This window comes from Zonotrichia leucophrys, chromosome 7 (assembly GCF_028769735.1).
Source record: "Zonotrichia leucophrys gambelii isolate GWCS_2022_RI chromosome 7, RI_Zleu_2.0, whole genome shotgun sequence".
Taxonomy (NCBI): Eukaryota; Metazoa; Chordata; class Aves; order Passeriformes; family Passerellidae; genus Zonotrichia; species Zonotrichia leucophrys.
In genome coordinates, this window is record NC_088177.1 from 26777833 (window position 1) to 26805772 (window position 27940).

At 36.4% G+C, this 27940-nt stretch overlaps 1 protein-coding gene and 1 long non-coding RNA gene across 10 annotated transcripts in view; one reads left to right on the forward strand and one right to left on the reverse strand.

The window, feature by feature from the left end:
- B3GALT1 (beta-1,3-galactosyltransferase 1) overlaps nucleotides 1-27940 on the reverse strand; it is a 172888-nt gene that overhangs the window by 53931 nt on the left and 91017 nt on the right. The window lies entirely within an intron of this gene.
- LOC135450292 (uncharacterized) overlaps nucleotides 1-27940 on the forward strand; it is a 108667-nt gene that overhangs the window by 34881 nt on the left and 45846 nt on the right. The window contains exons 3-4 of one of the 5 annotated variants that reach the window (XR_010441005.1): nucleotides 9138-9202; nucleotides 10129-10964. The exons of 3 other annotated variants lie outside the window; for them this stretch is intronic. This is a non-coding gene — a long non-coding RNA (uncharacterized LOC135450292). Of the gene's footprint in view, nucleotides 1-2365; nucleotides 3790-9137; nucleotides 9203-10128; nucleotides 10965-27940 lie in introns of those variants that run through there. One more of the 5 variants, XR_010441001.1, reaches the window with a different exon arrangement.

Below are 27940 nucleotides of genomic sequence, written 5' to 3' on the forward strand. Positions count from 1 at the left end.
AGGATGGAGAGTCTGAAGGTATTTTTTAATATTTAGCTCTAACAGTCCAATGTTAATAATTTAGAATGATAGAAACAGGAATCAAAGCACCTTGTTGTCTGTATATGATTAATAAAGGACCACCTGTGAATGAGATTTTTTAATGATCCAGTTCTGAATATCTGAGAATATATCTGACTTTTTTCTGCCTTTAGATGACTATATTAGCAGAATAACTCATGTTATTTTTCCTTGGATGCTTAAAAAAATTATATATATAAAATTTCTTACTGGAAATAGAAAATACTGGCTACAGACACAAGAAAGTGTTAAGAAAAAAAGCTTTGTAAGGAACCTAATTTTCTGATGATGGATGTTCTGCAGACTGGCTATCATGATATGTCCTCCAACTTAGTAATAGGAGAGGGAAGTATAACTTAGGAGAGGGCTGTATAACTAAATATCTCATCAGAATGATGACCATGTTTAATGTACATTCATTTTCCCTAGCCTTTATTTTTCCTCCAAACATTCATCTCACTAAAGAATTTATCACTGCAAAGGATGATGCCTAATGTAAAACTTTCTTTGTGCTAGTTATCTTTCACTGATATTAGTGTGACTTTATTCCCTTGCCTCCATCCAAAAGGAAAAGTGGGAGTGGCGTCATTGTGTTCCAATGCTTGGGTTTTGCCATGCATTTACTCAAGCCAGAGTAGTTCAGTAAACTTCAGCAGTAATCTTTTTAAGCAAGCATAAACCAGTTATGACCACTGTCATAATTGCTATTCTTAAAGCTAAGGGCTGATGGACTGTTGATGAAGAACTAAAAAACAGCAGCTAAAGCTTTTAGAATGAAATGTTTTGTTGCTTTGACTTGCTGTAGCTGTTTCTGTAAACCTAGAGTTGAATCTCAATTGTGTTTTCTGATGGTATTTCTATTTGGAAATGTTAAGTATTTCATGAGAAATTTTATTCCTAGAAGATCTTGAATTGCAGATTTTTGAGCAAATATTTTTTTGCAAAGCTGCATGGAATTCTAAATATATCCCATTCTAAGCTTTAAGCCTTTTTTAAAAACTTCTAGTAAAATATGGGCTCAGAGTTAAGAAAAAACCCAACATATTAAATTAATCTAAACTAATCTAATAGAGTATATTGTGTGTGTATCTGTCTTTACATGACAATGTAAGTCTAATATATACAACTATAAATATCCATTTCTTTTGTAATGACTGTTACATATTGTAAGTAGGGTATCTGTATGCTGCCTGGGATGAAGTGGTTGCTTCTTCACTGAATAGTAGCAGCAGAATTTGACTGCTTTTAAAATAGGTGTTCATTACAAAATTCATGCCATCCTCACTAAACTGAGGCCCTTCTGTGTTTAGATAAAATAATGACCAAGGTCTAGTCCTGCAGCCCACAATTATTTGAGTTATTTTTGCTTAGTGGTGAAGTCTGCAAAAATTTGTCATAGGTCAGGGACTTATAACTGGTTCTTTGCGTTTGTTGAGCACTGCAATTCCATGCCAGCTTGACTTAAAGTTATGTTTCTGACATCTTGCTAGGTTTCTGTCTGTTTTATATGCAGTGACAAAGGCTAAGTATATTTTAAACAGAGACTTATCATAATATTTTACAGTGTCATTAAGACTTTTGGCCAGTCTGATCTACATTTTCATCTTTTCTTAATGCATTTCCATTTTCCCTATATTGCCTACACATACTGAATTTAGAGGAGACTTTACTTCATGAAGTGTCTGCTTTTGTTGCAGTCATTTTACAGTCCTTTCATCATTATTGCATGAGATTTGTATTGAGTATATAATTTAGCTTGCTTCTTGCTCTGTGTTCAGTCACAACATGAATCTTCTGCCATAACACTTTCATAAAAAGAAAAAAAAAGACAGCACTTACACAGGACAAGAGTATTTCAGCATGGTGTGCTAATGTGAAACATCATACTTGTGTATGCAGGTTTGAATCCCCTGGAGCTTGGCAGTGTCTTAAACTTCTTAAATGGCTGATGAGTATTTGGTTGTTTATGTGAACGGTTTCAGGGCTTCTGCCTGCAGCTCATAATGCAAAAGCTTCTGGCACTGCTAAGACCCTTTTTGTGCTGGCTGGAAGTCCCAAGGCAGAACAGGCAGGGAATCAAAATTGCTGCAACAGACATGAAATCCTGGCTCTGCTGACTTCAGTGGGAGTTTTGCTGTAGCTGACAGTGGGCCAAAGCTATAATCCAGAAGCAGTCCTCCCTTGTTGATAATCCTAGTGTATGCCCTAGGGGAAGCTTTTGCTCTGTTGCTGCCACCCAGACTGTGTTTGTGCAGAGAAGATGTAAGTCTCTTATGGTGTCACATTCTGCCTTTCACAATCACAGCATGTCTGGGAATGAAACTGGGACGGAGAAGAAAGAAAACCTGAAGTGTGGACAAAGGCTGTCTAATTGCTTGTGTCCTGAGTCACTCCCAGTAACATGGATCAAGTGCCCTGACCTGAGCAAGATGAACTTCTTGCGATTGCAGTGGACTTCAATGACTGCAGCCAGTGTGCTTCCCAGTCCCTGCTTCTGCATTTGCAGATTATCCCTTTAGCCATGCTTTTGGTATGTGAAGCAACAGTACATTCATTAATTCAGTCCTACTTAGCCTGTGCAGACTGAGTTATCCATGTAAATGTGATCTAGTAAGCTATTCTCAGATGCCTCATAAATTTTTATGTTAAATGACAGCAGCAAATGGGAAGTGTTTGACACTTTTTTAGTTATGAAGAAGGTGTGTGATGCAGAACATCAATTTGCATTTAATTGATGATGATTAAAAGAGGAAATGATCTCAAGTCGTGCTGGGGAGGTTTAGATTGGATATGAAGAAAAAATTCTTCACTGAAAGGGTTATCAAGCAGTGGAACAGTCCGTCCACTTAAGTGGTTGAGTCACCATCCATGGACATATGTAAAATATGTAGATGAGGCGCTTAGGGACAAGGTTTAGTGGTGGACTTGGCAGTGATAGGTTGATGGTTAGCCTTGATGATCTTAAAGCTTTGGGGTTTTTTGTGATTCTTTAAGAAGAAAACCAGCTAAAAAGTAACTCCTTGTCCATTGGGAAAATACATTTTATTTCTGTTAAGTGAAAGTGTTCCCATTAGAAATATTGTCAAGTTGTCTGTTTTTTGAAAGTATTTATTCTCTTACGCATCCCGTGTAAAACATCATTTTGCTACTTTGTGAAATAGAGTCAGACTTTCAAAATTCAGGATTGTTTAGAGTTGTAAATAATGCTCATCCTATCAAGTGCAAAATAATAAACCATTACTGTTTCACAATGCTGGAAGTAAAAACAATCTTTGCTATGTGTTACTATCTTAAGTTTACATTTAAAAAAATTTAGAAAAGTAATTGAAAACATTTTGGGGAGTTTTTGAAGGGTTGGTGTTTGCTGCCTGTCTTTATATACCTCAAATGTATGAAAAGAAATTGCTGTTGCTGCTTCTGTGGTACCAGAAATTAAATTCAAAGCTTGTTTACGCTGCTAACAGTTATTAATTTCATATGGAAGGTGGAACTCAGTGTTTTTATCTGTAATGAACTGGGAAGGCTCGTTAACTTCAAAACATTGCTACAGTGGTTTATCCCGTATGAATGAGAATTTATAGGCGCAATACATTATACAAGCCTTGTGATAATTTTACAAAAACCCAGAATAAACAGTAATTTTGCTATAATTAACTTCACAGAAAATTAACATATTTGTTTCTTACTTCAGTCTTCACAGAACTTACTTCCTTTTTACAAAGTTCATAGATGGTGGCAACCCAAAGAGCACTTGCATTTTGGGCAATCATAATTTTGGGCTCTGAATGTGAAATACTATGCTAGCTGAGCATTATTCTAGATTTGAATCTCAATCAGTCCTTTCAACTGCTCTTGAATCTTTGAATCCTTACAAGATTCAATTCCTTCATAAAATTCAAGTATTAGTGAAGTAAATAAAATATTTTTGCATCACATGGAACAATTGTGTACAAATGTGAAAGATGTATTCTGAGATAATGTTTCTGGATTCTGCGATCTTTAGGGTGTATTTTGGGAGCAGAAATTAACTGGTGTTTCCTCATAAGAAGTTCTGTTTGTGTTCTATCTTTTCTGTAGTTTTTATAGAAAAGACTGGTCTTGGAGATGACATCCTTCCAGGAAATAGTTTTTGCTTAGTGTTTAAGACCTCCTTCTCAGATATGTCCCTGTGTGGCTTTTACTGTTATGTATTTTCTAGTCTGACACTTTTTCCCCCCCAAGACTTACCTGCTTATCACTAATTCCTGTCTGAGCACCTTACATTGTATAATGACACTTTAAGTCTCATTACCAAGACACTGGCTATTTCTTCAGAATATTTAATTGCATTTTTTATTGTGATGACCAGAGGATAAAGTAGGTCCTATTCCACAATAATTTAACTCACTCTACTTCTCTTTTCATGTCAATTCTGATTTCACATGCCTACTCCTTGAGCTATCTGCATCAATTTAATTTTTGTATGGCAAAGCACTGTACTCTTCTATGCAGGTCTATAAATAAAAAGCAATAAGCTGACATCTTTCACCTGTATCAAATGTATTTCATATCCTTTTTTCTGGTATACTTGCTATCTGTCTCTTTATATATACTACCTGTCTGCATTTTCCATGTCACTCTGCCTCTTTTCTGTCAATTGACAGAATTTCAGCTGCAGATGAAGGGTAATACCTCTTCTACCTCTGTGCTGATGGGTTCACACACATTGCAGACAATTTCTCTGCTATGGTATGTAAAATAAACAGCTGCATATTTGCTTTCACACATACACAGTACTGCTTCTTTCAAGCAATATGTCTGTATATATGGAGAAAGTTCTAAATCTGACTAAAATCTGTCTCTGAAATGAAGAAAATACTAAAAACCCAGAAAGCAATGATGGGCTGGGATCACTGTCAACTCAAAAGCTCTCAATAACCTAATCAGGCCTCTTACTACATAGCGATATCTAAGATATTTGAAGTGCTCATGTTGTACATGGAAATTGTCCTGTGTTTATAAAATTCAAATGGAGATGCATGCATTCTTTTTTTAAATACTAAACTACAGAGGTGGCCTGCATGGAACTGGTCTCCCAGGATTGAAGACTGGTGTCAGACTGACTGACATTGCCTACCCATCCGAGCAAATTGCACTCATTGCCCTGGGACACTCAGCAGGTTGCTTTTGTTTTACTCACACTGCATGTTACTGCTGTACCTGTCCTTGTGCCTTGGATATCATCCCTGATCTTTAGCCCCTGATTCCTGCTCCTACTCTTGAGCTCCCACTTGCAGTGCAGTCTTGCTCTGGGTTTTGCTCGCTTAGCTCCCTTACTAGCAGTAATCCTATTTCTCATCTCTATCATTCCATGATTTGTCCAATTCTTAAGATCATCTTAACTAGATATGTCATCTATGAAAAAAACCAGGAAGCTGAGCAGAGACTTTGATGAAATCTTTGTAACTCTTTCTTCAGGTTATTGTTGTAAATTGTTCTGGCAATCCCTGTTAATGGTGCTCAATCATTCAGATTTTTTCTAACTTTCGGTATTTTGGCCTTAGAAAAGCCCTGCAACATCTAAAAGGTTCACTTTTAATTTACAACCAAAAGAGATTGATTGAAGGATCTGTAAACCTAAGACAAATATCTTGTAAGTAGTGTGAGATTTTTAAGAATAACAAATTATGGTGACAGTGTGGTCTGTCACACCAATAAGTGACAGGATTTATAAGTCTAAAGAGTTACCGAGAAGCAAGGGAAGGAATACGTACTTTGGGTGTTAGCAAAAATAAATGATACGTTTCAGCTTGAATTTTATTCTCATTTAGCAATATATATAAAGATGTGTCTCTGGGTAGTTTTAAAATGCAAATGTGTCAATATTAAAAACAATTTTTATCATATGAGAGGATGTAGAAAAAGACAATGAAAAAGTTCTCAGTCAGTGGTGAGGTAAGTCAACATGCCCTCAAGTGGTAAGAATCAGATATTTAGGGGTCCTAGATCACTACTTGTGTATTTGTCCTTTCTTACTTCCCTTCTCAGATGTTAGGCAAAATCCTGTTAACTTGGAGGCAAGAATAGCTCAACTGCATAATCACTTTCTAATTGCAGATGTCACTGTGGCTGCTTTTGATTGAATTCATGGCATTCTTCAGTATTAGCAGTGGGGGCAATGACACAGAGTATTGCAAAGCCTGGCAGTGTACAGTATATTGTATAGCATTGGTATGGATGCAGCGCTCAGGTTTACCCTCAGAAACACAGATCTGAGGCTTCTGATTCTGCAGATTTATCTGTGATATTAGGGTCTCATGGGCACTACCACACAAACTTTTCATCTGCAGAACTGAAATGTGAGACCATAATCTAAACAAAGAGAAAACACAAAACCAAACTCACCTTAGTTTAGGGCCTGTTTGTGCTTTAATACTTCAGTACTTTGATGACTAAGTTTGTGTGTGTGTCTTTATGAGATCTAGTATTTACTGTAGGCTTGTTTTGCTAACAGAGTGCTGTGTCACTAATTGTTATTCTTAGTGGGTTTTTCACTTCCTATTTTTTGGAAGCTGTTTGAATGCCAAATAGTAGCAATCTGTTGGATAATAGATAGGAATAGGGATTGTAACTAAATGTAGCTATAGCACATGCACTTAAATATTAATTAAACCACATTGACTCTGGGGTCATAATCTGAGTGATTATACTAGACTCAAATCATGAACAGATCTTGTCAATATAGTTTTTTTTCATTCCTAACTTTTGTCTTGCATAGAAAATAACTAAGTAGCTCATATTCAAAAGAGAATTTCTGTTTCAAAATTCTTAAACATAAAGCCTTTTGAAAAATTTGATCTTCCACCATTGGAATGCTCTTTGAAATTGCTCTTCTGTTATTAGTTTGCAAAGTGTTTCATTAGTTTTATGAGGATTCTTGTAATAAATGTGTGTTAGATCTAAGGCGGGGAACAAGGCTATGTTTGCAGTTCCCAGAACTTCTCATGGTAACAGTTCTCATTCAGTTGCTAGGAGCTTAGCCAAACTTTTAAAGTATTTGGGCTGAAATGTGTTATGATGCAGACTTCAATTATGTGAGAGCACACTATTCTTCTCCAAAGATCTCTGACTGCCTCGTTCAAGTTACAAGATGGACAGTTCTGATTTAACAGACATTTTGCAAACATGTCATTTAAAAAGGAGCTTCATTCAGTTTGTGGCCCTCTGACTCACTGCAGCATTCAAATCTTTCTCTGAGTAGGACACTGTTGATTTTCTCGTAGGGCTGATGGGCTCCATAAAAACTACAAATGTTAGTGTCTACATTTCATAATATTCTTGTGGAATGAGTATTTAGTATTATTTGTTTTACAGCGTAGTACTATGGCACAATAATATATCCTCAAAGCACAGACCAGTTTGAGTGACTAATGTGAAATACTCATTACCTCATTTCTCAAAGAACACAATTTTTAATATTTGTCCAGAGCTGGAGTTTTTAATGCGAGCAAGTCAATTCACTTAACTTGTACCTATGAATTGTTAAAACTTCTGCAAACCTAAGCCTTTGTTTGCCAGACTGTGTGCTCAGAATACACAGCAGTTTTGACTGCAGTGGCAGAACTTAAAGAAATTCTGGTCTCTGCTCTACTTTCTTTAATGTAAGACCTAGACCTTCTTTCATTTCTGTAGCAAAAGAAAGTGGGATTACAAACGTCAAGGTCATTCTCTACACAACTGTTTCATCCTCTGAATCTCATCTTTTCTGTGCACTGCAGTGACAAGATTTTTCTTTTTAAATTATAAAGTGCTGACTCTTGATATTTCACAGCTGAGTAGGAGTCAGCAAGACATGCTTAATTTTCAATCTTATGCCCATAGAAGAAGCCATTTTATTTAGGTAATATGGAAATCTTTCTCGTAGTATTTGTTCTAGAGTTTAGCTTAAAACCCCCATTGGCATTTTTAGTCCATATGACATACTCTAGTCACATGCAAAATGCTCATGAGATTTGGAATCTACATGAAGAGCAGCTCATGCCATTTTTGTTTTAAGGTCCACATAGAGATACACTGGATTGACCTAATGACAATTCCAAAATTCTTTTCTGGTGATATTCTCAAGACATCTTTACTAAAAAAGTGATTTGATGATAGAAGCTGGAAATTTCTGAATAAAGTGGCTTTTTTTAACCTGTTCTCATGTAAGCAGCCAGCTTTTGAAAATTTTGAAATACAGAGCCAAGAGCTTCTTTTACAAGATGGAAAAATGGACAAACCCATGGCTCTGGGGCTAAAAGTGTGGATATGGAGGGCTCTGCTGCTGAGACTGTTTAACCACCTGTGACCATGTGGTCTTGCCCTAATGTGGCAAAGGACAGCTCTCCCAACTGTATTGTTGAGATGTTTACTATACTGATGTAAGCGTACTAACTTGGGAAAAGTTTTTTTTCTGGAGAGTTGCTCTTAACCTGGATCAGTTCATGACATAGTTTATAGCAGAATTTCATAAGCATTTACAGTGCTTCAAAGGAAAGACAGGACCTTCTTAAGCCAGCTTTTCTCCGAAGTCCATTGAAATTACGAGTTAAGCATTGCAGTATGGCACCTAAATAACATCCCAAATCCTCTCTGTTTGTGTGGTTATTTACAAATACTCTCAGCTCAGGTCAGGATTAACATTTTGTCTTCTCCAAGCCTACTTAGATGCAATCTGTCTTTATGGCAGCAAAACGGAGCTATCTGGCTCAGTTTTATGTAGAAAATAGAAAAGAATGGAGACCAGACACTGGACAAATCCACAGGCAGAATGCTGCTGCTGTTGTTTGGTTTGTTTTTCCAAACAGAACAGCACATTCAGGGACATAAAACCAGTTACACATGATAGTATATTAACCTAAATTAAGCTTCAGGGAAATGAGTAACAAGAACAAAATGAGGAATTTTACTATCTTGTAATCGGGAGAAAATGAATATGTGGTCAGCTGTGATCCAACTGAAAAGAAATCTGGTCCATGAGATAAAAATGAGAAAATCAGTTTTGTGTGTGTTTTGGTATTTGGAAATCTTCATAATATACATCTAATTCATCTTTTCAGTTGTCCCACAAGACTTGGGAATGAGGCTGCACCCTACACTTGATAATGAACTGCAATGCAGAGAGGTATGAGCATGGTCACGAACAGAGTATTTGGTACTGTGTGAGTAAACTGAGCCCTGAGGCCTCAGAACCTGGCATTTTGATATTGATAGGTGGGCACAGTGAATGGGTGAAAAGACTTCAAAGTTACCCTTTTTTTAGGAAATAATATCTCATATGGCTTTTAACATCTTCTATACCTGATTAATGCATCTCTGGGTCCCCAGGGAAAAGGACTACAGTACATAAGTACAAAGGTTGTTCAGTAAGAAGTAAAGAACCTATAGAATGAAGGGTTTCATACAAAGAGTATCTCTCACTAAGGAGTCATAAAGTGGAAACACCTGCTGAAGGGTTTCCCCTGTGGTGTAGGTGTGTCCCTGAATAGGTCAGTTGAGCCCCCTCCAGTCCAGCAGGACTGCTCAGTGAAGGGTCTCCCTAATGGGATACTGACAGACTGGCTGGGCACAAGGGTCTCAGCTTCCCTGAGGTGCAGACAGGCAAATATGAAGAGTGGAGTAAAGGAAAGGGTAAAGGAAATTTCCCCTTTTCATGTGACATGGTGCTATAATGTGACGTTTATTACAGCTAAATAGATATGGTGGTACCAAAAAATAAGTCAGCAAATCATACTGAACTGCACCCTGAAGCAGCTGTTTTACTAACAGAGTCTTTTAACTATCATTCAGAATTTCCGCTATTTTTCAATTTTATGCAAGAACTTAATTTTGTAAAACTTCACGTTTTTGTTTTGTGTTTATCCTTTGTCAGTTTTTGTATTAATATAACCATACCCTTCGTAAATCATAGAATAGTTCGGATTAAAGGGGACCTCTAGTTTTAACCTTCCTCTATATATATGTAGATTAAAAACATTAAAAGTAAGACTCCTTGCATTTAGATAAACCCATTACTGAAGGTGAAAGAGAGAACCCTAATTTCTCTCTCAGTAACAGCTTTCATGAGACTGCCTGAAGACTCTGATCAAATGAAGAGATTTTGTCCTGCTGAGCAGCTGTCAGTTAAGAAGGTTCTAAACTAATATTAAATGTCTTTCAGCAAAATATTGTCTACATATGAATAAAAATTTCAATTTTCTGTAAAATATTGTAATAAGAAGTATTTCTCTAGAAGTAATCATTCAGCAATGTGTGGAATTGCCAAAAGGAACAAGAAATGATTTAGACAATATAGAGTTGGAAGGTAACACACAATTATAGACCTGCAGCAGTGTCAGCCAGTTAGATATTATTAATTTGTGTTAACTTCATGGAGCTTGCTTTAATGCTCAGGAAAGAAGACTGCAAAATTGAAAACATGTAACTGGTTACAAAACCATTTCTATAACCCAAGGAAAATAACTGTCCTGGAAGATTAAAGTCCCTAATGTCTGAGATTCATAATAAATAAAATACAACTCCTTTTTTCCAGTGAAGCAAGCACATTAATCCTGTGTGTATTCTTCACCAGCAATTGGAAGTAAGCTTGGCAGAATTTTCTTTCTGTGATCAGTGTCACTTATCTACATCTCTATGGCAGTAGTATTGCGGGCTTGCTAAAAGGATTTTGAAGAACTGCTGACAGATACAGATTGTTCTGATGAACCTCTCCTGGCAACACAGAGAAAAACACACCTCAAGGAGGTTCAATTCACTGGACCACTAGAATTTATTTCAAAAGTAGCAGTTTTCCCTGATAACTCCTATATTTCTAAAGGGAACTATAAGTAGGAATAAAGGGAAAAATCCCAGGATGTGTATTTTGCTTTTAGTACTTTTTCCTCCACTGCCTGATGACCTAAAGTGGCCAGCAAATGCACCTGAAGAAGTGTAAGCTAATAGACCATCAGGTACCCATAGTGTGTAAAGTATTTGGAAAAGAGATATAAGGTCTGACATCTTGTGAACAAATAGCTGTATTTGTACTAGGGATCATTGTGGTTATTTTTCTTTTAAAGAACAACTGTATTAAAGTACTTTAAACATTTTTCTTAATCTTACACAGGCACTAGCTAAAGCTTTTCTTTTTTCTTATATAGTGAAAGTGATATGTCTCTTCATAGCATCTCCAACATTCATTGCCAGATTTACTGGTATTCACAGTGTCTTAAAAAATGTGGTATGAACGTTAAATCCAATGACAGCACAACTTAAAGTTAAGTTGCTGTGGCGGTACCTTGCTGTTGCTCACGAGCTGACATCAAAATTGAGTTTAAGATATCTATGTTAGACAAGAAGCTTCCTTAATGAGGCTGTAAAAGTTTTGAATTTTCAGAAATTGAAGCGAAGTGCATGGAATAGTTTATAATGTAGCTTTCACTAGCAGCATGTGCTTCCTTAACTGTGGCTAGCTCAATGACGTGAAATGCATTGCAGTTTCCTGTGGGATGCTGTGCGTGCTATTGTCTGTGGCTTCATCCACACCAAGATAACACATAAGAAAGGGAAAAATCTTAGCTCCTAACCTGGAAGGGAAAAGATCGAAAATTTGTCTACATTCAATGTACCTCTGAAATGATAATACATCATGTAACCAGTGCATAGATTTACAGCTGGAAAAAAGCCTTAACTGTTATGAGATGTGAGGAATGATGATACTAGATTAATTATTTGTATTATTGGGGAGAGATAATAGCTACAGAATATGTAAAATGTGCAAAATTAATACAAAAATATATCAAAATATTTTTGACAAAGAACTCCACAAGTTCTCCCTCCTGGTCTGATTTTTTTTCTCATTAAATGTGTTCTAACTATGGTATTTTTCTACTATTCTGAATCAGTATTGTGCTTCAAATGCTTTTTCATTCTAAAACACTTTTCCCACTGCACCACTCCCATTTTGTAAATAAGGCTGGCGTTAATACAATGAAGAAAGCAGACTGGTAAAAGAATGTAGCCAGCAATTCCATGAGAAAATATGAGATCTTTCCTGGAAAGGAAGTAATGGCTAAGTTGTCTCAGTATTCTCTAGTGGAAATGGGGCAAAACTTTAAAAAATTCTTTCCCTTGTACATTTTAAAAAAGTTGTTTCCCAGAGACAAATTTTGAATGGTTTCATTAAAATCTGGTGGAACCGTTAATTCTAGCAATCATTGAATTTTGAATCAGATCATTGCTAGTATTAATCGTATTACTGCCTTTGAGTTCAGATTAAATTATTATCAAGGGGTGAATCAGTGTAAAATTCATCCCTGTGCAGAAAAGTTTTTGTGAGTTTGTGTGTCGTTATGATATTATTTCAGTTCTAATTCTTAGTGCTGCATTCCTCTCAAATTTGTAAAAGAGCCCTGGAGCACTGCTGCCTTTCAGCAACGGCAGGTCTCTCATATTCATTGCATATCTCTCAATACCTGGTGTTTACCTTTAAGTCCCAGCAGCTAAACAAGGGTTTCAAAAAACTGTTGGGTCCTTCAGACTGCAAGAAGTCTGAAGACATGAGCAAATGTATGCCAGGTCTCAAAATGTAATAAAGCCAGAAAAACAAATTGAAAAGGCTTTCAGTTCTTGACCTGTGGTGAGAATCTCTACAAATACTTGGAGGTCAGTTTTATGAAAAATTCTGGGGCTCTGGATGTATAAACTATGTACATCCAGAGTGTGATGTATGTGTGATGTATAAACTGTGCACTTTTTTGTGTGTATTTCCCGTTTCCTCTTCTCCTTTCCACTAAAACCCTAGCAGTTTTAGAGTCACCCTACAATGATGTAGCAATTAAATAAATGATTGCTATATCACTTCAAGCAGTGCTTGGAATACTTGGGAAAACTTGGTACAAGAAAAATTAAAAAAAAAAGCATCTACTTCTGCTACTCTGGTGTTCCTTATTTTGACTAAGAGGAGAGGAATAGGACCTTCTTGTTGGGTCATTTCAATGGGTCAATAATTGAGATTGTACTATCTTTTATTGGTAGGCTTAGTTGGTCCTGAAAGCAAAATAACTCCCAATATTTATACAGATTTTAAAATTCAGTTATTTCATGCTGTTTGCTGATGAATGTTTTAGCAAAGGAACTTTACAGGAGAGTTCATGGAAGAATACAATTTAAGTTCGTACTTGAGAGGAGGGTATTTGAAGAGCTCATACTGGGTATAAAAATAATGTTCAGACAAACACCAAACAAAGTCTAATACATGGCTTAATTAGTTTCACAGACTAAATTTTGAATAATAAACATTCACAATGGGATTGAGCTACAAAAGAGGAACTGTTTGCAGAAATTATTCAGCAAACAGTTGTAATGAATAATAAATATGAGAAAATTGTGATCCACTCATAGACATTTCATTACTAAGTAAAAAAGCCAAAAAAAATCTGAAATAAATCAGGAATGGCAAGTAAATTATTAATATTTTCCACAAATTTACTGTTGAGATGATGTGTTGACTTTGAATCAGTGTAGGTATGTAATTTCTTCTCCCTGGTTTTGTGTTATTTTAACATGACAGGTTCTGGGTTCAAAATGCAGATACTGTTCAAAAGAGTAATAAACTCTAGTAAATCTTAAATTCTAAGCACCATATTGTTCTAAATGCATTTATCTAATACAAATGGAAGGGATTTATCTGAAATAAATGAAAGGGTGTATTTGCCTTCAAGCATTCAAAAGTGCTGGTTGACTGTGCTGGCTTGTTTTGTGTTTGATGGTAGGCACATGCCCAGGTGTGGGCTGGGTTGCACACAGGTAGCTGGGACAGACTGGGTGGTCACAGCTAATGAATGAGAAGAATGAATGGCCCAAGTTGTTGTTTTTGAAGTACCACATGAAGTGAGGTACCAATTTCTGGTAGTAGCAGTGCATTTTTCACTATACTTTAACAAGAGGGGTTTACAGCTCCCAGTTTCACAGAATCTCAAAATAGTTGAAGTTGAAAAGGATCTCTGCAGGTCAACTGGTTCATCCTCAGTGCCACCTAGAGCTGTTTGCCCTGATCACATCTGGACTGGTTTTGGCTGTTTCCAGGGGTGAAAGGTCTACTTTCAGTGCAGTTGGGCTTTTGTGCCAAAGGGGTGAATGCTGCTGCTGGATTACCATCCTTGGTGGGTCCCTAACAATCATAAGTGGTTATATCCTACTGACATGCTACGGAGTGAATATGGAGATATTTATTGCTTGAAGATCATTCAAGGGAAAATGGAACTTCAGTGTCATAGGAAGTTTCTTTATGATTTCTTGGCTTTTAATTTATTGCTTGTAAGTGGAATGAGTACACACCCTTGATGCAATGATTTCTCCCTATTTATAAAATTTTTTTGAGAAATCATTCTGAAAATTAGGAAAATATATGTAAATATTTGTTATACTAAAACACTTTGGAGTGGAACAGTAGAAGAATTCCATTGCTTGAGTCACACACTGCACATAAATGCAAGATTGTTTTTTGCCATGGAAATATTTATCAGTAAAAATTATTTCTAAAATGTCTTACTGGAATAATCTACTCAGGAATTGGAGCTTTACAAAAATGAATAAATAGTAAAATAACATTCCTTGGGAAATTCACAGGATTTATATTTTGTGAATCCATAAATTCATCTGTGATATCAAAAGGTGATAGATTTTTCTGCTTTTCTTGCATTCTCACATCTGAATAAATGGAACAGCTTACCCACCTTTGCAGGTAATAATAAGCATTACTGAAGACCAGGATTAACACAATTTCCCACACAGAAGATCAAAATGCCAAGTTACATTGAATTGTAAAGTTATAGAAAAACTGTGCTATCTCTTAATTTTAGATATTGGTAATAACCTATGTTTCTGTTATTATGTCTCTGTACATAAGACCCTAATAGCAGTTCTTTGCCAAGTGAAATGGTGATGCTGCTCCCAATGTTATTTAGCCATTTCAGCCAATGAAACTGTAATGGTATATGATGATCTTAAGTTTGGAAAATGTTCCAGTGGCCTAATTCAACTAAAATATAGCCTGATGGATATTGTCAGAATCAATGAAGAACTTTTCATTTTGGAAATATTACACATTGGGCACTTTAAATTTCATTGTTGTGATATTTAAGTTATTCAGTCTTATTCTTGGTACCCTGTGTGAAGAGATGGTAAATGAAACACCTGCATGTTTCAGACTGGTCTAATATCTATATTTTAGCCTTCAACAAGTTGCTGGCTAAGTGGTTAAATGTGCTGACAGAAAACCAGGGAAACTTCCTTGTGAGAAGCTGGTTCTCTTAGCATCCTCAGAAGATCTGCTTTTGAATTCTGCTATAATTTTATTGAAATCATTCAGTTGTCTACATACTGGTTTAATTTTGACAAATTGGCAAATTCTCATTACAAACCTCCAACTTCTGGTTCTCTTTCTCTCTTCTAACTTTGATGCGCTTGTAAGGGACAGCCCAGTCTAGAGGTAGTGCTGCTTTCAACCACCTCTGCTGTCAGCAGAAGTAAATATTTATGTGGTAGTTGTTTTCATCAGTGCACACCTGACAAGGCTACTTCTTTTTAAACAATTGTCAGAAATACATATTCTGAATACGTATTGAAAAGTAAAAAATTGCCAGCCAAAAAGGTGTCAGTTTGATGAATAATATATGGGATATATCTGACATGTTTTCAAGGTTCCATTAAGAGGGAAAATGCTGGACTTCATAGCATATTATGCTTAATGTTATGGCTATGTTCTTATATATTTGATCTCATAATTTAATAACATACCTCATGGAAGTTCTTTGGAACATTTTTCATCCCAACATAATCAATTTTCAGTCTAGCTTTTCATGTTCATGAATGACTGCTTTAGATTCCTGCTATTCTGACTGTGAGAACAGCCAGAGAAGGAACTGTCTCAATGCTAGCCTTTAATTCTGAACCCTGTACACAGGATGTGGTTTAGTTATCTTTTGCAAATAGTTTTGTAATGCAGACCTGATCTCAAAAGGTTACTGTGATAGGTTTTTCACTCTTGCATCTCTCTGCTTTAATTTAAGGCATTTCCATTGGGATGCACGAGTCAGCTTTTCTCATTTGATATTTACTTTATTTCCGCTGTGATTTAAGCCTGCCTACATGCCAATTTTCTTATTGCTTTAGAAAATTCAGTGATTGCTTTTCCCTTCCACTAAAATGTCTTGTTTCTAGGATTTTTTTTCCTCTTGTATAAGTTGGCATGTTTCTAATGAACTTCTTGGAAGTTTCATTGCTTCTTCAGTCATTAAAAATCTCTTCAAAGTTTGAATGTAGGACTGACTTGTTACACTTCTTGTGTGCTGGGAGATTAATTAATGCTGAAGTGATATTCACTGTAAACTCCCAGATTTGTTTTCAATGCATATCTGGAGAATGTTAAATAAAGGAGAGACAATAGAGTTGCAGTAGCAACTCTATGGTAGCAGTAAAATAACCTAAAATGAAGAAAAGGCTGCATTTTTGTAGGAAGGTTAAGCTACAGTGCTATTCATTTAGCTCGCTGTAAGAGAGAATGAGCTATTCTAGGAGTCCTATGAAACAGGTAAAATAATAATCAAAAGGTGTCTGAATACTCTGCTTTCTTAAACATAGATACAGACACTGGTTGTGGTTTAAAATGGATTCTGTTGTTATTACCTCCAGGGTTTGTGCATTGCAGTTGCTGAGAGTTACTCAATATTTAGCAGTTGGCTCCTGATACGTTTTTTTTTAACCTTACTTTTCTTAAGTTAATTTTCATTCTTTTTAAATTGACATGTTTCTATTTTACAGTTTCAAAAATTCCAGGTGATAAGGAAGGGCTGACCAAAGTGTAGGTGACAGAACTGCTGAGTTATGGATGCTTTTGCCTTCTGGCCTTTATATGTATCAGTGCACAAGTGACTTTTAAGACCTAATATTGATTATTCACTGGTCCTTACTGAGAACTAGATTAAAAGGTACTGCCATAGCCACTGGAACTTAGTAATAAATACTAGTTTTGTTTTGGTGCTGCTGTTGTGCACTTCAATTGGCTCAATGTGATAATTTTGCATCTGATTTATATATTCCCTTTTGGGATCACAATCTGTTTTCTCTCCCATTATGAATTTTTTTCAACATGGGATATGGGCAGAAATGTGTTCTAACTTTGCTAACCCTCTGCACTGGGTGTTGTTGCTCTGAAATGGCCCTGCAAACTCAGATTCTCCACATTTAAGGGAGGAGACCATGTAGAAAAGGTATTCTGGAGATACACAAGTGCCCAAGAGATCCCTTGGGCTGTGAAGTCACATTGCTGACCAAAATGTACTGTCCCCAGTGCTTCAAGTAGTAGGCTGCTGATAAAGATCTACAGAATTGTTGTCAGTGGAGGAGACAGGTTACTGGTAATTTTTATCAATCTCCAAACTTGGAAAGAATGGGGGATAAATTATTGTTTCATGACTGTTGATAACATTTTTGTGCTATTCAGTGCAAGTTCCATTTCATTATGAACAGACTCGAGGTAAGAATTCTGGTTCTACCTTAGCTGTACAGGATTTAGTGGAATCCAGACCATTTCCCTATTCTTCTAAGTGAAGTCTCCAAGGCTGGAGACTTTCCTCTCTGCTTGCTGAAGGATGAGCCATAGCCACGTCAGTTTTTTTGGAGGGAGACTGGAAGTGTTTGGTTTTGTTTTTACTTTTTTTTAACTCTCAGCAGCTATTTATCCATCAAAGCAGATTTATGCATTAAGATGGTTGTAAAAACATTTCACTGCAATTCTCTGTGGGCTTCCACCCCTCTCGTACTTTTTACCTCCCCTGCATAGGTCCTTGCCTTATTTATTATTGGTGAAATAATTAAAACTGCCTGTCCCAAAATACTTCATTGTTGCAAACTGCTACATGTCATAGTGATGGATTGCCAAAAAAATGTTTTCAATCGTGTAGTAATAATTTTTAAAATTACAAATGGGCATTAAATGAATAGCTAGGAAAGTTAAAAGATTGTACAGTCAAAGGTCAGAATAATTGTGGGGCTGTGAGTACTTTTCAAAAGGTTAACTCATCCATTTTAACTTCAGTGGCATTTTGGTGGCCTTTTAGAGAAGCAAGGAGGTCTGTACCAGTGCAAGATTAAAATACGCTTGACTTGGATTTTAGACTACTTTGGAAGAAGATAATGAAGGAATTTTTATATTCAGATTTCCATGTAGTTTAACAGCAGTGTCCCTACATATTTCTGAAATTAATTTAACTTTCTTGGCAAGCTTTTCGTGGAAAAGGCAGAAATTATAATTTTCATAATTGCGACTTGAGATTTATTTCCCACTCAAGGTCAGGCCTTCTGTTCTTTAGGAAACAGGTTTTGGTCTGGCAGATGCTAAATCTTGTAATTATGATAAAAATCATTAACTGATTGCTCAGCTGGTGCCCCTGATCCTTAAGGAAGCTATTGAGGTATTTTTTAAAAAAATAAAGCAACAACTCATTAAAAATGTTCGTAGGTGCTTCTGTTTTGGCATCAATTAAATTTTAAGCAAATTATCATATTAAAAAACATATGCATTGTAAGAGATCTTAAAAGTGTACGTATGTATCTGTTCATAAGGAACAAATGAAGCAACAGGACTAAGAAAAGTAAGCCCTTTAAAATATGTATGTTCTCCTTTTCAGTAGAACAAATGAATTAGGCTTCTACAGACACACAAATCCTGGTTTGGACTGTAGGCAGGCAGGAACAATCTTTATTGTTAAGATAGAAATAATTATAGCAGTTGTGTTGACACTTTTCCTTACCAGGGATATCTTGTTAAAAGGAACAAGTACTGCCCCCAGCTGCAGATTTCAGTGAGGCCTGAAGGAGAACTAGGCAGTTTTCTGAGGTCACAGAATTTCTTGTAATTTTGCTATTGTTTTGGATGATATTTAAGGACCTTTTTAAATTATCTTTCTTAGCTGTCCTCATTATTTGTATTATTCTACTTGTGGTCTGCAATGATGTTGCTGATATTGCAAGCATTGGAACAGATTAGCACTGATTACACATTGAATTCAGTATGCATGTCACAATAACAGTGGCAAATAAATTTCAATGCTTGCTGAGACATTTTAATTAGAATTTTGTGTATCATTAAGAACATCTTTGCTTTTGCTCCTGTTTCTCCTAGCTGATATTATCTCTGCCTCATGTGTCACTAGAGACCCCAAACTGGAATAGCTTTGCCTAGAAAAATTTTACACTTACATATTCTTAAGGCACTGATTGAAAGATGGTTCTTATTCCTTGGATGAATGCTCTATCTACACTGCATGGCAGCAAAAGGCGGTGAGTGCAGCCTATATAAATCTGCTGTTGAGCACTCTCTGATCTTATTTGGCCCCCTCCCTGGCTGGATAATGGATGAAGTTACAGACTATTGGGAAGCTGAGAATGATATGAGCTGTTCTCTGTATCTGATGACTTCCCTCCATATCTAGCTACGATTTCAGGGATTTGAATTTGCCTAGGGTGTAAGCCTGAGTGCAGCATATGGAGGCATAGAAGCCTCAGCAAACAGAAAAAATATTCTTTGCTGCTCAACCAATGAATAAGTGCAAACCCTGTGTAAACACCATGGAACAGGAAATGTGCAGGGAGCCTCTTGACCCAGGACGTGTTGGTCTTCCAACAGATGGGTGAGGTCTCTTTTATCTAAGTAGCTGTAGTTTACCAAGTTCATCCACCTGAGATGGTGCTGGTGATGTCCAATCAGCAAATAGTGAGTCAGGCCTGTTTATCCTGGACAGGAACAAAGTGTAAGGTAGATATGTTTCTTGAATTTCATATGCTTGCAGTATTAGCAAGCAAACCCTCATTTGAATGTTGTCTTTTCTGTGTTGTGCTTCACATTCAGTTAGTGTGTCCCTGAATTTAACCCGGTGTTATATCCAGACTATTCATTAAAATGCATGTCCAAATAGACATGGGTAACTATAGCATAATCCAGTGTTCTGTGAATTGAAGTCACAGCAGCAGAACAAGAGAAGACTTATGGAAGGACACCAATTGAGTGAGAAATGAGAATTGAGAGGGGTTGCTGTTAAAGGTCACCCAGATTAAAAGCAGAGTTGCTTCTATGAATGAAACGCCCCGTGGGCTGCAGGAGGTTCTGTCTAGGCTGTGCAGTACAAAGCATCCACACAACCCTGACAGGGTATTGTGCCCAACTCGTGCTTTAGGAACACTGCCTAAGATGAGATTGACATCTTATTCAATTACAGCACTGTAATGGAGAGCAATGATACCCAGCTTCCCAACACTTCATCATTCATCCCTTACTCACGTTCATTATCCAGCTATTTTCCTTGCACTTCTGCTATGTCCTATTATCATCACAAACCCACATTGCAAAGCAAAGTTCATTTGCCCTTCCTCATGCTTCACTATCAGTTTTTATTTCCAGGTCTGCTGCTGGCTTTTTTTCTGACCTGTCATGACAGGACAGTTTCCATAATATTTTCTTCTCTTCCCTGTTACTGAAGCTTTTTTTTTTTTTCCCTTGTTGTTCTCACTTGTGTCCTTGCTGACTTCTTGAAGACCAAGCTCATCAGTCCTCTCTCTTTCCTTCTTTGATTTTTAAATTTTCTTCTAGTCTTTTAAAATAGACATTCCTGGGTCATGGAGGGAATGGAGCTAGTGGCAGCTCCACTGAAGGTCCTGTGCTCAAGCTGATGCAGCAAGGCATGGCCAGGGCAGAGCACTGTGCGAGCAGGACAGACTTTGCATCCAGCAACCTAAGAGCATGGGCAGAATGAGCTCAGGCTGTCTGGGGGAGACCCAGCCTTCTGTTTCTGTGTGTTACCCACACTGAGTAATATGCTCAACTCATGACTATACCTCACATCAGATGGGCCTAAGCAGGAAGGAGAAAAAGGAAAAAAGAAGTTTGTTGAACACTATTTTGGAAGCAAGGCCACACTGATATGACTGTAATACTTGTTCTGCCAGGCAGCTCAATGGGTTTGCATCTTCTGCAGCAAGTGCAGCTTTACAAACACACCTGCATCCACACAGCAGTCACTTGGTACACAGGTACCTTCTGGCTTCAGGTAGTAACCAGCTGTGACACATCTGTCTGATCCTTGTTAGGGGTCACAGGTTATCATACAGGAACATAATTTGACATCACAGTGCAGATTAGTCTGTGATAGAATAATCAGTGTCATTGCCCTTCCTCAAATGGCAGTTATGAACATTTCCTATGTCATTGTAGCACAAGTCACTTTTTACATTAGCAATCTCACAGAACCATTCTTCTATTTCATAATTTTTCATTTTTTTCCAGGGTATAATAGAAAAATTGGTTCTGTGACAATGCCATTCTTGACACTCTTTGAAGGGAGGAATGGAAATGCTAATGTTTACTGTAGGTGGAAATGTGTCTAAGTCTCCGTCTCTTGGTGCGAGACTAAGTCTCTTGTGTTTGTCACAGAATACTTGGATATAGCTTGCTCTGACAATTTATTAATTGAAAAATCAGCTCTTAAGAAATTATATAAACCATAGATTTGGTCAGCTTTTTTATCTAATACACTTCTACAGGATATTTGAAATATAAATGACAAATGAATACACCTTTTTTTTCTTTATTTCTGTGAGCTAAAAGCAGTGAAATAGCTGACAACTAAAGTTATATGAAAAAAAAAAATTCACATCTGTAAGTGGACATCTGAAGAAGAAAATGTGTTCAGATTAAATGCTTTTATTCCCAACAAAATAGAAAGTTTTAACCTTTGAGATAGGACTGCTATTTGTTGGAGAAGGCATGCAGGCATGACAGACTGGATTTTAAAAATACTTGCATCCCTCTTAGCTTTTTACTTTTAAATAATTGCACAGTCACAGAGGGCAGAAGATGGAGGATGACTCATATCTGGGAACAGGAATATGGAATGGTCATGAAGTTACCCCCTTCCAAGTGAAATGAGTATTAACAGACAAAAGGAGAGACAGTGGTTTAAAATAGTCATTACCATGGTGGCTAAGGTGATGTCTGGAAGGAAAGGAGGTCAGAGCAAATAAAGGTAGTGGAGAGAAGTGAAAATTTTGTTCCAACGCTTTGTCTGACATCCAGCTAGTGAGTTGCCCTGTTCAATGATATGCAGATGTTTGTTGGGCAGGGAGGCTGACAGTCATGGAGCTGACATATCAGTAGTTCTGATTTACTTGAGAAAACAATTAGATGATTTTTATCTTACAATCCAGGAGTGGACACACAGAAGGAAGTTTCTAATTTGTCTGAAACTTCTTGCTCAGCTTTACTGGGGATCACTGAGCAACCCATCAGTGTTTTTTGCAGTTTGTTGGTATAGATCCTTTTAAAACTTTCCTCTTCACCTTGATGTGATTTTTTTTTTACATTTTTATCAAATAATCAGATATATACCATGGTTTTTCTTTCTGAATGTAAAGCTTTTTATCCATGTTAATAATATATTTTAGCCTTGACTCCCTAGATAAATCTGTTTCTTGAAAGACTAGTAGCATTAAATCTTATTAGAGCATATTTTAAAAATAGAGGTTAGTGAAATTAGATGGTGTTTTGAATGTGTTACATTTTTTCAGAAATTGTAGTTGGCTTAACTGCATATGTTCTGCTACTGATTAATTATAGTTAGGGAACTACAGCTATCATGGAGACAGTACTTAGTGTTGAAGAATCATCTGCTTTCAGGCTGATGATTAAAATCTTCCTGCCTGTAAATATTACTCTGAAATTTTAATTTTTTACTTTTCACCTCATAAGCAAGGTTCTTTATGGTTTTAGGGCCCTTGAAGTCTTCTTTACTAGATCTGTTTCCTTCAACATAGAAATAGCCAAAATTCACTTCTCATTCTGTTCCCTACACATACTTCCAGATATTTTATTTAGTTCTCAGATGAAAGGAAACAGATTTTACAGAAGAACAAGGGGTTCTTTTATGCGTCTGAAGAAATGTACTTTAGTATAAAAGCTGGAAAATTCAGCATAGCACTCAGAGAGGCAGGTCAGGCCAGATATTCAATGGATAGACAGTCTAAGTGACAGAATGTGTTTTCTGTGACTGTGTGGTTCTGTTCAATTGAACGTTTGGAATATAGCTTCAAGTAACTGTGTACCTGCTGCAGGCTGATTTAAAATGACATATAAAAAGTTGTACATCTTAATGCAGAATTCCAGGCAGTGAACACATGGAGATGATCTATAGAGACAAATTATTTCTCCAGTTCTCAAGTTCTAACTGTCCAGTTAGAAAAGCCAAGATAGCACTACAGTTGCATCACAGAAAAGATTTCTTCGTGAGATATTCTGCAGGACTATCCTGTTGAATCTTTTCTATGGAGGACCCTGAAAGCAAAAGAATTCTAAAATAGCTACTTTCCTTCAGTACAAGGTCTGTCTTAAAGTGTTGGAGCTTGTAAGGAGGCCAAGATGTCATTAATTACTGACTTATTTATGATCTACAAGTAGCTTTTATACATTAATTGCTACATTTGTGTAAATTCTTATTTAGTTCTCAGCATATTCTATCAGGATCCTCCAGCTGACTGTGCTGTTGTATTTTTAGGAGTTGGATTTGTCAATTCTGTCTTTGTAGAAACAAAAAATTATTGCTATTTGAAGGTACAGAACTGCTCTGTGATCACCATTTCTGTACTGGGGTAGTTAGTTGCCATCTCCTGCCTCCCTTCTCAGAGATCATCAGTCCTATACAAGTTACAGTTCGCTGGTCCTTCAGTTCCTCTGCTCATTTAAGCACAAGAGACTTTATAGTGCTGAACAGCCCTTGTGCTGCATTTGCACAGATCACCTGCAGCCACACTAGCTGGACAATGCCAGCATTTAGGAGCTCAGCAGAGTTGTCCCTCTGGGCTGAAGGATGTTTGTGGCTGGTGAGAGACTTTGGAGAGACTCTCCCATTGCTGGCAGGGAGATGATTCACCCTCAGAAGTGGCGGCAGTTTTTGAAGTTAATTGTGTTTAATTGGATCTGACTCTGCATTTTCAGATAAACCAAATAATATGTTTGTTTGAATTTGCTATCAAACTTCTAATTCTTGGTTCAAAAAGCAAAAAATATGCATGAGAAAAAGTCCTGTGTTGTAATTACTGCTGGCATTTAAGTAGAGTAAGGAAATTCAATTCCTGTTTCACAGATAAGTTTTGTTGGTTTTTTTAAGCAGAAACTTGGCCATAATGTATACAGAAATTTAACTCATAGCAGAAATAGAAGAGCTTGAAGACATTTTTAGATACGAAAAAAAAAGCTTATGGGAAACATGAAGATACATTATTAAAATATATTGTAAGAAGATAAGAACAATAAATTAGACACAGGACAAAATTGCTGCCTTTTTTTTCAGATACATTGACTTTGGAAAACAGGAATGTATTGAGCTATAATATCTGTATGTATAAGAATTCATGCAGTCATACATATTAATTACTTTTGCTTTCCCCAGTAAATACATTTTTATGAACTGCTGCCATGGAAGTTAGGGGTAGAACCCTCATCAGCTTTAATGGCAGTGAATCAGACCTTAATTGTACTCAATCGTAAATATTTTCCAACTTCCCACATGAGGATCAGGGTTTATAGTGAATTATTTCTGTATCATGATAGCCTCAGAACTCAGTTTAGCATTATTTTGAAGCATTTGATAATTATTATTATGATTTCCTCATTTGGAGCTTTAAGAAACATGTTTTCAAAGGAAAAAGTCAGTGGGACTTCCAACACTTGTAGCTGCCTGCCAGTTCCACGCTAGCAGGCCCTCCTGCATCTGATAAATAACTGTTTTGCACAGCTGTTGGAAAGGAGACCATTGCACCTTCCTCTGTAGGTGAAAAACCACTGATTAATATTTATGGAAACAGTAAACCCATGGCAAGTCCTACTGCTGTAGGAAGGGAAACAGTAAATCTATGAGAAAGGACTAGAGAAATGTGCACTGCAATACTTTCAAGAGTCTGTTTTACTATCTAGGTATTCAAGCAAAATATAAATTTAAATTAAGTCTTGAAATGTGTACCCTTGCTGTATACAAGTCTAGCCTTTTCCAGCGTGTTGCTTTGCATTGTTGATGCCACCCTCACTCAGGGAAACCTCCCTCACATTATGTTCATCATCTAGAACCAGAATAGTTGAATGGGGTCAAAGTGAGATTGATTCTGCAAGCACTCAACAACACTTAGTGCACCTTGTGTCCAGTTTTTCTTCAGAGTGCATGATGATAGAAAACTGTAAAATTTTGCAGGGGGAGTAGTATTTGTCAAAAATGCTTTTCTTGCATGATATTCTCTCTGAATTCTCTCAGGAAAAGAAGAAAATGACAGTCTTATATACACCTGACTTAATATAATTGTTATTTTAGAGGCAGAAGGTAATTGAAATGGTTTGAGTACTGTTTTACACCACCATGCAGTGGAACTTGCTGCAAAATTCCTCAAGTCAGCTGATGCATTAGTATATTTTTGCTTGGTCTTGCATGGAGGTTCTAGTCCAGACCCCGAGGCCAGTTGCTCCTCAACAAGCCTAATTATTTTAGACCAAGCTGTGAATGTTTGACTTTTGGAGCCAGATGAGCAGCTAGCTGAGATTTCTTTGCCTATAGTCTGTGATAAAGGGTGTGTATGCTTGTCCTGGAAAGCATCTTCAGTTGGTCCTACATCTTGTCACTCAGTTCTCCTTGAGGAGACAAGACTAGTTTTAATTTAGTAGTGTCACTAAATTGTTGTTTAATGGCAGGTTTTTGAAAAAAGTTGAAGATTTTTAAACCTGTAAATTAAATTAAAAACGTGAAAGACTATAAAGAAATAAGACATATGTACATGCAAATACTTTCTTTTGTACCCTGCTTCTTTCTTATTTTGGTCCATTAACACTACTGCACTTACAAAAAAAAATTATGCCAGCTCTTTAACCACCTCTTTCTGTAGTCAAAGCCATCAGGTAAGTGTAAGATGACCAATTTTACATACTTTGCTACATCTTATTTAATTTACATGGGCAGTTAGACATATCAGCATGTGAGAAGGCCACCTTTTAGAATGGTTTCTTAGGAGGGGATGCTGTTTCATAAATTGTCTGCAGTTGAGGCAGCCATGGGTGAAATGGTCTTTGTTATTAAATGTCACAAGATTTAATGTCACAGTGTAATTGGAATGGAGGGATAACTGAGCAAGGCTCAACCTCTCTTTTTCTGCTAACACATTATTAATCTACAGGAGTGTTAAAATATGTCTTATAAAGGACATATTCTATTGAAAATTGTTGGATCATAGGAAAAAAATCCCAATCTGTTTTATTACAGAGCTCATGAACAACAATTATAAAGTTCTTTCACAGAGAATTCAATTTGCAAGTCAAGTATGCAGCAGAATGAGGCACAATAAGGAATTTATGAAACACAGTCTTATTTTTTTTTAAAGAAGCAAAAACCTACACATATAGCACCCAAACACCATAAAACAGGTAATAACTGAAAACTGATTTCCTTTGGAAGTCTCAGCCTTTAACCCTCATTTGAGAATTTTTTTTCCAGTAATTTGACATGATTTAATTTAACACAAGTTTATTGGTAAAATGAATTCCTAGAGAGCTATTAGAGTTATTACTAACCAATTTGCTGATGATGACTTTTCTGTCTGAATAAAAAAGCAATGTAGACCATTAAAGACACTGTTGTGTCTTGAAATTTTAGATTTTTGCATTGCTTTTCAAGTAAAATACCAATAGAGAAGGCTTTTGCAGACATAATTTATTTCTGATTGTTACTTTTTGAAATATAGAATTTTTTTATGGCAAGAGTTATATCTCAGAATCTTGGATTTAGGTTGGAATAGACCTCTAAGAACATCATGTCCAGTCATTAACCCAGCACTCCCAAGTCCACCAACAAACTCTGTCCCAGAGAGCATCTACACATCTTTTAAATACCTTGACATCTTCTGGGGAAGCACTGTCTTACATGACACAGCTTTACCACTAGGAATCATTTTGAAAGAAAGTTGAAAAAAACCCCAAAATTCCCATATGCCTTTCTTACTGTTTTCTCATTTGAAAAAAAGATTGACAAATAGCTTGTTATTTTATTTTCTCTCAGAAAACATTCTTACCAAAGAATGACTTTGCAACACAAATGCTACATTTCCACGCTAAGAGTCAGAAATGCCTCTAACCAGAAATATTTTGTGATGAAATAGTACTCTCTAAACAAATCAAACCAACTACTTTTACTGAAAATTTGAGTGCCACTTTGCTGTAATTCAGAGGGATACAAAGTTTGCATGTGTTATGCTTCTCTTTCTTGGTGGGAATATATGAAGCTTTTTATAGCCAATAACTTCAAGTACTTAGGAAGCTAAATCTTTATAAATGTTCTAGAAAAGCAAGTCCTACAATTTAAGAGTAGAGACTCCAATTGTAAATGAAAAATAAAAGAAGGCTACCAAGCAATATAGTCTGCCTTCTTCCCTTCAGAGAAATAAAAGAAACAAAGCATACTTGTACTGATTAATCAAAATGATAATAGACAATAAAAATGTTTAGAATTTGATGCAAATTTACTCACTTTGCAGTTTTTTTCCCATTTAACCATTTCCTCATCAATTATGTTCTGCATAATTTATCACATTATCTTAATCTATATTCACACTCTGAGTTTACAAAATGTCTTAGTCATCCAGAGTGGCTGAAATAAATTTCAGAGAACGTCAGAGTACTGCCTTTTCTAAAATAGCTGCAGTAGAAAAATATGAAAAAAAAAAAATCCATTTGACAGTATTTACAGAAGAGGTTTATCATGAGGAGAGCCTTCTTACAAAGTAAATGTTTGCATTAAAGGAC